General features: G+C 39.5%; 1 non-coding gene across 1 annotated transcript; it reads right to left on the bottom strand.

Moving 5' to 3' along the window:
- Positions 1-1,721: 1,721 nt before the first annotated feature.
- LOC123326135 lies at positions 1,722-1,912 on the bottom strand. The gene has a single exon (XR_006540914.1). It is a non-coding gene; the product is annotated as a U2 spliceosomal RNA (small nuclear RNA).
- Positions 1,913-13,321: the final 11,409 nt, after the last annotated feature.

Below are 13,321 nucleotides of genomic sequence, written 5' to 3'. Positions count from 1 at the left end.
CTCCCTCCGCCCCTCCCCCAGCTTGTGCTCTCTCTGTCTCTCTCTCAAATAAATAAATAAAATCTTTAAAACAAACAAACCCAAAAGACGCAGCTGGGGGACTATTGTAGGTAGCATGGTGGCATCAATGGGGTTGGTGCCCATACTGTACCCTCTTATACTTTCTTCTATGCTCCCAGGGCTGGAACTGAGAACTTGCAGTTCCTTGGCATGTTTTCTTCCCACAGGAGCACACCAGGTCTCTCTGATGAGATGCTTGAATCAGTAAAAAAGTGAGCCATGAGGATATGTGAGGTATTTCCAGGCAAAGCCAGGAGTGTGTGCCAAGGCAGGATGCCAGGAGTGTGACAGAGCCCAGGGGAAATAATAAATGAACACTGTCTTTAAAGAGGAGGAGGCAAAAACAAAAGGAAGCCAGAAGTAAGTATTCTTTATAAGTTGGAAGGACAGCAGAGGAAGAGATTAATTCACCTGCCAAGACAATGCAACATTCAGGATCGATGTTGAAGAACACTGGCAGGATGGACAGAGTTCATGTCGAGGGAGCACCATGAGTGAAGGCACGGAGAGAGGAGTCTACAGAACGTGTCCTGCTAATCCTAAAGTAGGACAGAGAAATGATGTGTCACTTCTCTTCTCCTGCCCTAACCTGCATATAACTACCGTCACTTTACTTCACTATGCCTTCTTAAAGAGTTGAATGAGGACTGCACGAAGCAGGGCTGCACAGCACAAAATAGAAATGGAAGAAAACAGAACACCTATTTTTACAGAAGCACTTGCTGTAGCTAAAAAGACAAGCTATGCATACGTGAGATAGCCATGTGTTCAGACATGTTCTATTCAAAGGTCAGGATACCTGGGTGGGAGTCCTTGCTTCACCACCTCCTGGCCATAACTTCAGTGGTGTGCCTCTGTCTGTGTCTCAGTTTCCTTATCTGTGAAGGAAAAATGTAACATAAGCATGTCATCTGCTCCCAGTAGGCACTCAAAGAATGTTAGCTATTATCCTTCTTCTCCCGCCTTTTCTCCTTTTCTTTCCCCTTTATTACTATTACTTTTCCTTTCCAGAAGACATCACTTTTAATTTTTGAACAAAGCCAAAGCCTATTCCTGGCCTGTTGTTCATCGTAATCCATCTACCTCATCTACCAGAAGGCTCTTCAAGTATGCAACCACATTTTTGGGTGTATAACTGACTTCTTGGGGATATTTCCCCAAATACATTTGACCCTTGAACAACATGGGTTTGAACTGTGTCAGTCTACTTACAAGCAAATTGTTTTAATAAATATATTGGAAAAATTTTTGGAGATTTGTGACAGTTTGAAAAATCTCACAGATGAACCACATAGCTTATAAATATTGAAAAAATTAAGAAAAAGTTAGGAGTCTCATAAATGCATAAAATATATGCAGATGCAATTCTGTTTTATCATTGACTACCATAAAATACCTAAAATCTATTATAAAAAGTTAAAATTTATCAAAACATATGCACACAAATACTATACATTATCTTTTCATTTTTGATGCTCAGTGCTAATAATACATGTACCATCTATGGTGTTTTGTATCATATAAGACAATACTGATGTAGGTACTAACAGATGATTAGTCTTACAGATAGCTGATGTAAACTTACTGTAGAGCTAAATACAGGACAATAAGGTAAATAACATTTTATTTTATCTCTAGCTTACTTTTTCTTTATCCCCCGATGAGGATGCACCATTTCTGGAATGACTGCAATACCAGGTTGATGCATGAAGTGGACAGAGCAAGCTCCTATTCCATCTCCTTGTTCTAAAAATCCATGTAGTATATTGTCCTTGGATTGAGGATGTTTCAGATATTAAACTGATAAGAAAAGATACTACACTTGATTTTAGCCAAAAGGCCAAGAAGTGACGTAGCTTACTTTATTATAAGAATACAGTAGATCTGGAGGAGCAAGATGGCAGAGGAGTAGGAGACCAGGATTTCGTCTGGTCTCAGGAATTCAGCTGGATAGGGATCAAAACATTCTGAACACCTACAAACTCAACAGGAGATCGAAGAAAAGATAGCAACAACTCTCTGAACAGAAAAGCAACCACTTTCTGGAAGGTAGAATGTGCAGAGAAGTGAATCCAAGGCGATATTCAGGAGGATAGATGGTGGGGGAGGGGGCCTCCGTCGGCTGCTTCTGGCAAGTGATAGAGCCGCGGAGCACAAAATCGGAACTTTTAGAAGTCGGCTCCGCTGAGGGACGTCACTCCAGTGGTTAAGCAGGGGGTGGAACCCTCGCGGGACCGTGTGGTCTCAGGACCCTCGGGGTCACAGGAAGACTGGGGATGCCTGAGTGTGGCAGAGCTCCCAGGTATCGGAGCAGGGAAGCCGCTGCAGAGACAGAGCCAAGGCTCTCAGCTCGGGGTTGCCATAAACCGTGATCCGCGGCACAGTCGGGCCACTGCTCCTCCAGCAGGGACCCAAGAAGCGGCAGATGCGGGGAGACTCACCTTCCGCGCCCAGGAGGAGTGGCGCAGGAGCACACCACAGGGATCTGCTGGATTTGGAGACTCCACACGGGGTCGGGTGCCAGAGATAGAAATGCGCGGTCACAGGCCGGGTGAGCACGGAGTGCGGCTGGAGACCGGGGAGACAGGAGTGACTGACGGCTTTTCTCTGGGACACACTGAGGAGCGGGGCCCCGAGTTCTCAGCTCCTCCAGGGTGGAGATTGGGAGGCCGCCATTTTCACTCTCCGCCTCCAAAGCTGTACGAAAAGCTTGCAGGGAACAAAGGCTCCCGAGAGCAAACCCGAGCAGATTACTTAGTCCAGACCAGGGAAGGGCGGGGTAATTCTACCTCCAGCAAAGACATTTGGGAACCACGGCAACAGGCCCCTCCCCCAGAAGATTAGCGAGAACAGCCAGCCAAGACCAAGTTTACTGATCATGAGAACGGCAGAACTCCAGCGCTAGGGGAATACTGCACATAGAATTCATGGCTTTTTTACCATGATTCTTTAGTCTTTCAAAGTTAATTTTTTTAACTGTCTTTTTTTTTTTTTGAATTTTTCTTTTTCCCCTTTTCAATCAACATCTTATCAATCCCTTTTTTTAAAAAAACATTTTTATTTTTCATTTTTAGAGTCATATTCTATCCCTTCATAGTAGTTACCCTTACTTTTGGCATATATATATATATATATAAGTTGTTCTCTCTTTAGAATTTTGAGACACAGTTTCTTCTAACAGATAAAAATATACCCTAAATCTCTAGTGTATGGCTTTGTTCTACTCTCCTGCCTGATCACATTCTCTCCCCTTTTTTTCTTTTTTTTTAAATACAATTCATTCTTTTTTCAAACAACTTATCAATTCCTTTTATAAATTTTTTTCTAATTTCCATCTTTACAGTCATATTCCATCCCTTCATCATATCAACCCTTATTTTTGTACATATATAAGTTTTTCTTTCTTTAAAATTTTGGGAGGCACTTTCTTCTAACAGACCAAAATACACCCAAAATCTAGTGTGTGGCACTGATCTATGCACCAGCCTGATCATATTTGATCATATTCTGGGTTTTTTTTTGTTTTGTTCTGTTTTGTTTGCTTTTATCTTTTTCTTTTTCTTTTCTTTTTCTTTTTCTTTTTTTCTTTCTTTCCCTTTCTTTTCCCCTGGCTTCAGGTCTTTTCTGATTTGTGTAGAGTATATTTTCTGGGGATGTTGTTACCCTGTTAGCATTTTGTTCTCTCATTCATCTATTCTCCTCTGGACAAAATGACAAGATGGAAAAAATCACCTCAACAAAAAGAACAAGAGGCCGTACTGACTGACAGGGACCTACTCAATACAGACATTAGTATGATGTCAGATCTAGAGTTCAGAATCATCACTTTAAAGATACTAGCTGGGCTTGAAAAAAGCATGGAAGTTATTAGAGAAACCCTTTCTGGAGAAATAAAAGAACTAAAATCTAACCAAGTCACAATCAAAAAGGCTATTAATGAGGTGCAATCCAAAATGGGGGCACTAACTGCTAGGATAAATGAGGCAGAAGAGAGAATCAGTGACACAGAAGACCAAATGATGGAAAATAAAGAAGCTGAGAAAAAAAGAGATAAAGGATCAAGAGGACAGAATTCGAGAGATAAGCGATACCATAAGACGAAACAACATTAGAATAATTGGGATCCCAGAAGAAGAAGAAAGAGAGAAAGGGGTAGAAGGTATATTGGAGCAAATTATAGCAGAGAACTTCCATAAATTGGGGAAGGAAACAGGCATCAAAATCCAGGCAGCACAGAGAACCCCTCTCAAAATCAATAAAAATAGGTCAACACCCCGACATCTAATAGTAAAACTTACAAGTCTCATAGACAAAGAGAAAATCCTGAAAGCAGCTCAGGAGAAGAGATATGTAACCTACAATGGTAGAAACATTAGATTGTCAAGAGACCTATCCACAGAGACCTGGCAGGCCAGAAAGGACTGGCAGGATATATTCAGAGCACTAAATGAGAAAAATATGCAGCCAAGAATACTATATCCAGCTAGGCTCACTGAAAATAGAAGGAGAGATAAAAAGCTTCCAGGACAAACAAAAACTAAAGGAATTTGCAAACACAAAGCCAGCCCTACAAGAAATATTGAAAAGGGTCCTCTAAGCAAAGAGAGACCCTAAAAGCAACATAGACCAGAAAGGAACACAGACAATATACAGTAATAGTCACTTTACAGGCAATACAATGGCACTAAATTCCTATCTTTCAATAGTTACCCTGAATGTAAATGGGCTCAATGCCCCAATCAAAAGACACAGGCTATCAGATTGGATTAAAAAACAAGACCCATCAATATGCTGTCTGCAAGAAACTCATTTAAACCCAAAGACACCCCCAGGTTGAAACTGAAGAGGTGGAAAACCATTTACCATGCTAATGGACACCAAAAGAAAGCTGGGGTGGCAATCCTTATATCAGACAAATTAGATTTTAAACCAAAGACTGTAATAAGAGATGAGGAAGGACACTATATCCTACTTAACAGGTCTATCCAACAACAAGATCTAACAATTGTAAATATCTATGCCCCTAACACGGGAGCAGCCAATTATATAAGGCAATGAATAACAAAAGCAAAGAAACACATTGACAACAGTACAGTAATAGTGGGGGACTTTAACACCCCCCTCACTGAAATGGACAGATCATCTAAGCAAAAGATCAACAAAGAAATAAAGACTTTAAATGACACACTGGACCAAATGCACTTCACAGATATATTCAGAACATTCCATCCCAAAGCAACGGAATACACATTCTTCTCTAGTGCCAATGGAACATTCTCCAGAATCGATCACATCCTAAGTCATAAGTCAGGTCTCAACCGGTACCAAAAGATTTGGATCATTCCCTGCCTATTTTCGACCACAATGCTTTGAAACTAGAACTCAATCACAAGAGGAAAGTTGAAAAGAACTCAAATACATGGAGGCTAAAGAGCATCCTACTAAAGAATGAATGGGTCAACCAGGAAATTAAAGAAGAATTTAAAAAATTCATGGAAACCAATGAAAATGAAAACACAACAGTTCCAAATCTTTGGGATGCAGCAAAGGCAGTCCTAAGAGGAAAGTATATAGCAATACAAGACTTTCTCAAGAAATAAAAAAGGTCTCAAATACACAGCCTAAACCTACACCTAAAGGAGCTAGAGAAAAAACAGCAAATAAAACTTAAACCCAGCAGGAGAAGAGAAATAATAAAATCAGAGCAGAGATCAATGAAATAGAAACCAAAAGAACAGTAGAACAGATCAACGAAACTAGGAGCTGGTTCTTTGAAAGAATTAACAAGATTGATAAACCCCTGGCCAGACTTATCAAAAAGAAAAGAGAAATCACCCAAATCAACAAAATCAAGAATGAAAGAGGAGTGATCAAAACCAACACCAAAGAAATACAAACAGTTATAAGATAATATTATGAGCAACTCTATGCCAGCAAATTAGATAACCTGGAAGAAATTGTTGCATTCCTAGAGATGCATCAGCTACCAAAACTGAACCAGGAAGAAATAGAAAACCTGAACAGACATATAACCACTAAGGAAATTGAAGCAGTCATTAAAAATCTCCCAACAAACAAGAGCCCAGGGCCAGATGGCTTCCCAGGGGAATTCTACCAAACATTTCAAGAATTAATACCTATTCTTCTGAAACTGTTCCAAAAAATAGAAATGGAATCAAAACTTCCAAACTCATTTTATGAGGCCATCATTACCTTGATCCCAAAACCAGACAAAGACCCCATCAAAAAGGAGAATTACAGACCAATATCCTTGATGAACATGGATGCAAAAATTTTCACCAAAATACTAGCCAATATGATCCAACAGTACATTAAAAGGATTATTCACCACGACCAAGTGGGATTTATCCCTGGGCTGCAAGGTTGGTTCAACATCCGCAAATCCAATCAACGTGATACAATACATTTACAAAAGAAAGAACAAGAATCATATGATCCTCTCAATAGATGCAGAAAAAGCATTTGACAAAGTACAGCATCCTTTCTTGATCAAAACTCTTCAGAGTATAGGGATCAAGGGTACATACCTCAATATCATAAAAACCATCTGTGAAAAACCCACAGCAAATATCATTCTCAATGTGGAAAAACTGAGAGCTTTCCCCCTAAGGTCAGGAACGTGGCAGGGATGTCCACTATCACCACTGCTGTTCAACATAGTATTGGAAGTCCTAGCCACAGCAATCAGACAACAAAGAGAAATCAAAGCCATCCAAATCGGCAAAGAAGAAGTCAATCTCTCACTCTTTGCAGATGATATGATACTTTATGTGGAAAACCCAAAAGACTCCACCCCAAAACTGCTAGAACTCACATAGGAATTCAGTCAAGTGGCAAGATATAAAATCAATGCACAGAAGTCAGTGGCATTCCTATACACCAACAACAAGACAGAAGAAAGAGAAATTAGGGAGTCAATCCCATTTCCAATTGCACCCAAAACCATAAGATACCTAGGAATAAATCTAGCCAAAGAGGCAAAGGATCTGTACTCAGAAAACTATAAAATACTCATGAAAGAAATTGAGGAAGACACAAAGAAATGGAAAATGTTCCATGCTCATGGATTGGAAGAACAAATATTGTGAAGATGTCAATGCTACCTAGAGCAATCTACACATTTAATGCAATCCCTATCAAAATACCATCCACTTTTTTCAAAGAAATGGAACAAATAATCCTAAAATTTGTATGGAACCAGAAAAGACCCTGCATAGCCAGAGGAATGTTGAAAAAGAAAAGCAAAGCTGGCAGCATCATAATTCCGGACTTCAAGCTCTACTATAAAGCTGTCATCATCAAGACAGTATGATACTGGCACAAAAACAGACACATAGATCAATGGAACAGAATAGAGAGCCCAGAAATGGACCCTCAACTCTATGGTCAACTCATCTTTGACTCAACTCGACAGAGCAGGAAAGATTGTCCAATGGAAAAAAGACAGTCTCTTCAACAAATGGTGTTGGCAAAATTGGATAGCCACATGCAGAAGAATGAAAATGGACCATTTCCTTACACCACACACAAAAATAGACTCCAAATGGTTGAAAGACCTCAATATGAGACAGGAGTCCATCAAAATCCTAAAGGAGAACACAGGCAGCAACCTCTTCGACCTCAGCCACAGCAACTTCTTCCTAGAAACATTGCCAAAGTCAAGGGAAGCAAGGGCAAAAATGACCTATTGGGACTTCATCAAGATAAAAAGCTTTTGCACAGTGAAAGAAACAGTCAACAAAACCAAAAGACAACCGACAGAATGGGAGAAGATATTTGCAATTGACATATCAGATAAAGGGCTAGTATCCAAAATCTATAAAGAACTTATCAAACTCAGCACCCAAAGAACAAAGAATCCAATCAAGAAATGGGCAGAAGACATGAACAGACATTTTTCCAAAGAAGACATCCAAATGGCCAACAGACACATGAAAAAGTGCTCAACATTGCTCGGCATCAGGGAAATCCAAATCAAAACCTCAATGAGATACCACCTCACACCAGTAAGAATGGCTAAAATTAACAAGTCAGGAAATGACAGATGTTGGTGGGGATTCAGAGAAAGGGGAACCCTCCTACACTGTTGGTGGGAATGCAATCTGGTGCAGCCACTCTGGAAAACAGTATGGAGGTTCCTCAAAAAGTTGAAAATAGAGCTACCATATGATCCAGCAATTGCACTACTGGGTATTTACCCCAAAGATACAAAAGTAGGGATCCGGGGGCGCCTGGGTGGCTCAGTCATTAAGCGTCTGCCTTCGGCTCAGGTCATGGTCCCAGGGTCCTGGGATCGAGCCCCACATCGGGCTACCTGCTCGGCGGGAAGTCTTCTTCTCCCTCTCCCACTCCCCCTGCTTGTGTTCCCTCTCTCGCTGTCTCTGTCAAATAAATAAATAAAATCTTTAAAAAAAAAAAAAAAGTAGGGATCCGAAAGGGTACGTGCACCCCGATGTTTATAGCAGCAATGTCCACAATAGCCAAACTGTGGAAAGAGCCAAGATTTCCATCGACAAATGAACGGATAAAGAAGAGGTGGTATATATATACAATGGAATATTATGCAGCCATCAAAAAGAATGAGATCTTGCCATTTGCAAGGACGTGGATGGAAATGGAGGGTGTTATGCTGAGCGAAATAAGTCAATCAGAGAAAGACATGTATCATATGACCTCACTGATATGAGGAATTCTTAATTGCAGGAAACAAACTGAGGGTTGCCTGAGTGGGGTGTGGTGTGGGAGGGATGGGGTGGCTGTGTGATAGACATTGGGGAGGGTATGTGCTATGGTGAGTGTTGTGAATTGTGCAAGATTGTTGAATCACAGATCTGTACCTCTGATACAAATAATGCAACATGTTAAGAAAAAAAAAAGAAGATAGCAGGAGGGGAAGAATGACGGGGGGGAATCGGAGGGGGAGAGGGACCATGAGAGCTGATGGACTCTGAAAAACAGACTGAGGGTTCTAGAGGGGAGTGGGGTGGGAGGATGGGTTAGCCTGGTGATGGGTATTAAAGAGGGCATGTTCTCCATGGAGCACTGGGTGTTATGCCCAAACAATGAATCATGGAACACTCCATCAAAAACTAATGTTGTAATGTATGGTGATTAACATAACAATAAAAAACAATACAGTATATAATATATATAACATACAAAATATATGTTAATCTACTGTTTATCTTATCGGTAAGGCTTCTTTCTGGTCAACAGTAATCTATTAGCAGTTAAGCTTTTGGGGAGTCACAAATTATATTCAGATATTTGATTAGGTTTCATGCCCCTAATCCCCCTGTTGCTCAAGGGTCAATCGTATTTGCTTCTTTCTACAACCTACTTTCTGCTAGTCTTCTGTAGCAGGAACACACACACACACGCGCGCACACACACACACACACACACACACTGTGCTTCTAAAACACACATGAACCTAGAAAGATTATTAAAGCAATTTAACAGTCATTTTTTTTCATCTAAAAGATGTGGATAATAATAGTACCTTTCTCAGAGGACTGTTGTGAGGATTTAATTGACATAGGTAATGTATTTCAAATATCCCTGGCCCATGATGTTAGCCATTATTATTAGCTTTATTACTCACTCATTTTAAGCTTGAGGCAATGCTATGTCCATAAATGGCTGCCATTAGTGACCTCTAATATCAAATTATTAAGTGGTTCTATTTACTTAAAAGTCATTGCTGTAATCATAGGGGGAGAATGCAACAAAAATACACAAGTAGACTATTAAATCCATAGGATCTAGATTGACAGAGCAATTATCTTGTCCCTAAGTGGACATTTTCTGCCAGTTATAAAACCATCCCATCCATGTCCAGTGTTTTCCACTCAATAGCTTTCATATTTCATCAGTCTTCTTGTGTTTCATGTGCCACTGTATCATATGTGTTTTTCAGTTAAAATAGTCAACTAAATAGCACCCACATTGTCATTGTCATTAGCTGAGAAATTCAGTTGAAGACATTTTTTTGCAGGCACATTGCTCACTTTTAATATTTTCAACACTTTGACATTTTTTGCCTCTGGTAGTTAGCAATATTTTAAAGCCCACCAATGATTTAAAATTTTAGAAAGGGACATAAGGTTTGATCTGAAAGCCAAAGCCTATAATTGGAGAAATAAATAGGTCTGAAGTTTTCACAATCTTTGGAGAATCTCTTGATATTTCTTTCTATACTACAGAGGGCAAGTGTTGCAATCTATCCAACTAGAAAGCATATGACCACGGACCAAAGACAAAATAATGTTATGGAACAAATTCTGGGTTGTTTGTGGGAATTTCTAACTCAGGACAACTTCTCACAGCCACCCATTGCATTCCAGCTAATTCCTCCTGGACATGAGCTGGGCGTCACTGAGTGAATAGTCTCAACTTACTACTCAAACTGCATTCAGGAAGGCTGATCAGCTTTAAAAATACAATACATAAAATCAGGACAACAATCTGTTCTGTGAAAGTTCCAGAGAAAGTACTTTGAGATTATGGGTTCTGTTAGATAATTCATTTCATCATTCTCTCCTTGGTGTTCAAATCAGAAATCTGACAAAAAAGTAAAGCATCTGCAGAGCACACAGCTACCTGTAATAAATATCTTTATTTTAAGAGGTATTATAGAATGAAGTCATTGAGAGTTTCTTTTCTTCCTTGTTTATGTGTTTGTGTGTAGGTGTGTGTGTGTCTATAAAAATCGTAAGTGGAATACATGCCTATTTTTAATTAAAAATTATAGACAAATATTAAGAAAAGAAGTCCTCCAGTTAATGATGAAATGAGCTTGGCCACTTCCTTTCCTTTGCTACTTCCAGCTATAGAATTCCCCCTACATTTGAGGAAGTTAGACTGAAGCCCAGCTGCTGACTGTCTTTGCTAGGACCTCTTTCAGCTCCATGAGGGTATCGAACTAGAAGTACTATATACCAACTCTAGATCACATTTTTATAAGAAAGCTATTTAGCCCATCCTCCCCCCCCACCCTTCTTGTAGACTAGAACACAGGCTGGTACCACCCAACCATCTTGGAGCTAGTGGGCAGGGACCACAGTGAAGGATGTGGTTCAGAAGCAAGGGCTCCTGAAGGAGCTCTAATTGCACAGCCTCCTACCAGCTCCGAACCACCTGCCTGTCTCCAAACTATCACTTGACTGATAAGTACTCTTGTGTTCTATTGAACAACTCTATTTTTAGCTTCTTTGTTACAGCAATTTAGCCTATTCTTTAGCTTATATATCACCTTATATCCCACTATCCTAAAATGGTCACCCTTATAATTTTGACATATTACTATCAGGTTGATTTTGAAAGCACCTAAAAATAAATATAGCTGAGATCTGACTCTTTCTACATAATCTTGCATTCTTCTAATTAATTTGACATTTTACTTAATCTACTTTCCATTTCATTAACAAGCCATCCTCTTCATCAATCTTATAGCTCATCATTACAATGACAATACTCATTGTCATTATCAGGGCATTACTCATTATAATTTTAAGGATATTCCCTAATGCTGTGCAATAATGCCAATGAAACATAAATTTGAGAATATTTGCTAAAACTATATTCCAAGGAGCAGAGAAGAAAGGATTCATAGACCCATAGCGAAAGTGGGCTGTCGCAAAGTTCGCAGGGGTGTGGAGTTCCCTTTTCTGTAACCAGACCACATAGAGTCAGCGATTCCGTGACGTGGCTTTGAGCCTGCCTTCTCAAAATGGCCCTCTTCAGTCTTGGATTGCACCAAGGTTTCCAAATCCTACTTGGCCCCCCAGATCCCACAGAGGCTCCTTTGTCTGTGGATGGATGCCAAATTATTGTTCAAGGGAGGATATTTGGCCATTTTGCTGACATCACTCCTCCTACTATTTCTTTTCTTTTCTGCTGTAATTTAGTATAGCAGAGTAAATGTCTGAAGTCATGCAGATTTCTTAGAAATAATGTGTTTCCTTTTGTTTTTGTTTTATTGTTTTCTGGCTGCTGGGATACCTGAATGACTTTCTCTTTCTCCCTTTTATTTTTTTCCTTTCTGTTTTGGATTAAACTTGGAATTCTCCCCTTTTTTTGTTTCAAAATATAGCCAACTCTTTGAATCAATGTATTTGAATACTTTTAAAGCTCATGAAAGTTTCTACTTTTATATATTGACTATTCTTTATTCATTCTAGATTGGAGTTCCATGGTCTTTCCTCCATGTCTATCAACTACTTCCTCAATATCTTCATCTCTCTTTCTCTCTCTCTCTCTCTCCATCCCCTGCTCCCTCCCTCCTTCTGTTTCTCTCTCCCTCTCCTTCAGTCCTCTCCTTTTTTCTGTGTCTTTTTTAGCAGCTTAGCACATTTATTATCTCACAGTTTCTTTGAGTCAGGAATTTGAAAGGAGCTTCACTGGTTGTTTCTGTCCTACCAGGTTGGCCAAAGTTGCAATTATCTGAATGCTGGAAGATCTACTTTCAAAATGACTATTTTTTTTTCTTTTCGTGTAAAATTTATTTTTAAAAAATTTTATTTAAATTCAATTTAGTTAACATACAGTGTCATTCTTCCACTTCAGTGTTAGTGTATAGAAATGCAACAGACTTCTGTGCATTGATTTTATATCCTGTGACTTCGCTGAATTCCTGTATCAGTTCTAGCAATTTTTTTGGTGGCATATTTTGGGCTGTCTACATAGAGAATCACATTGTCTGTGAGGAGTGAGAGTTTACTTCTTCTTTGCCAATTTGGATGCCTATTTCTTTTTGTTGTCTGATTGCTGAGGCTAGGACTTCCAGTACTATGTTGAACAGTGCTGAGAGTGGACATCCCTGTTGTTTTCCAGACCTTAGAGGAAAACTTCTTTGTTTTTCCCCATTGGGGATTGATACTTGCTGTGGGTCTTTCATATATGGCTTCAAAATGGCTATTGTCAGAAGTTCCCAGTTCCTTACCATGTAGATTTCTCTATAGGGCTGCTTGAAGTGTCTTCATGATATAGCAACTGGCTTTTCCTAAAGCAAGTGATCCAAGAGAGATAGCAAGTATCAGCCTCTCCTTCAGTGAAGTTGTTTCATGCATTTTTAAAATGCAGTGAGATTTTTTTTTCACAGTCTACATTCCTTCCTGGGGATGCTTTTTATTTTTTACTCTGCATGTATTAAGCTTCACTCTTTGTTCTGTAAAGTTCTACAGGTTTTGAAAAATGTGTAATGTCATGTATCCACAATCACAGTATCACACAGAATTGT

Source organism: Neomonachus schauinslandi, chromosome 10, assembly GCF_002201575.2.
Source record: "Neomonachus schauinslandi chromosome 10, ASM220157v2, whole genome shotgun sequence".
Classification (NCBI taxonomy): Eukaryota; Metazoa; Chordata; class Mammalia; order Carnivora; family Phocidae; genus Neomonachus; species Neomonachus schauinslandi.
The sequence above is the reverse complement of the archived record's forward strand: the minus strand, read 5'-3'. Positions and strand labels throughout refer to the sequence as shown.